Source organism: Desmodus rotundus, chromosome 9 (assembly GCF_022682495.2).
Source record: "Desmodus rotundus isolate HL8 chromosome 9, HLdesRot8A.1, whole genome shotgun sequence".
NCBI classification, from domain to species: domain Eukaryota; kingdom Metazoa; phylum Chordata; class Mammalia; order Chiroptera; family Phyllostomidae; genus Desmodus; species Desmodus rotundus.
Genome location: NC_071395.1, coordinates 44,990,678 through 44,991,260, shown reverse-complemented (window position 1 = coordinate 44,991,260; position 583 = coordinate 44,990,678).

The window sequence follows — 583 nt, the reverse complement described above, 5'->3', positions numbered from 1 at the left end:
AGGAGCCCCTCAGAGGAGCTCCCGGTAACGCTCACCTGCTGAGAGACGCCGAAGCTGCGAACACCTCTTCCGCCTCTTAACACCCAGTTCAAACGCGCCCGCGGCCGACCTCCACTTCGTTCCCACGAACCCCTAGTCGAGTCTTTCTTTTCTCCCGCCCCTAGCCTAACCCAGCCCATAAACCTCTCAGAGAATCTGCCTTGTCCCCGCCCCATTTCCACCTGCCAATCACCGCGAACTCGAGCACCGCCCTTCCCGCCCTCTTCAGCGAGCGCCGCGCGCCACCGTTCGGCAGTTGGCGGCGCTGCTCCCAGTGGGATGCGTCTCCCGGAAAAGCTCGGCGAGGGGCGGGCTACACCGGTGCGGGAACCCTCAGGATTGGCCGCCTGGAGCCCCGCGCTCTGACTCCGCCTACCCCCGCCTTCGTTAACTGAGTCTGAGACTCTGGGGATTGGTTTCCTGAGGACAGCCGTAGAAACCAAGGGATGGTCCCGCCTCCCTTGCACAGCCCGGAGAGGGAGCTCCACGGATTGGTCCAGGGAGTCTCAGTGCTCACCGCCCAGCGCTTCAGGATTGGCTAATG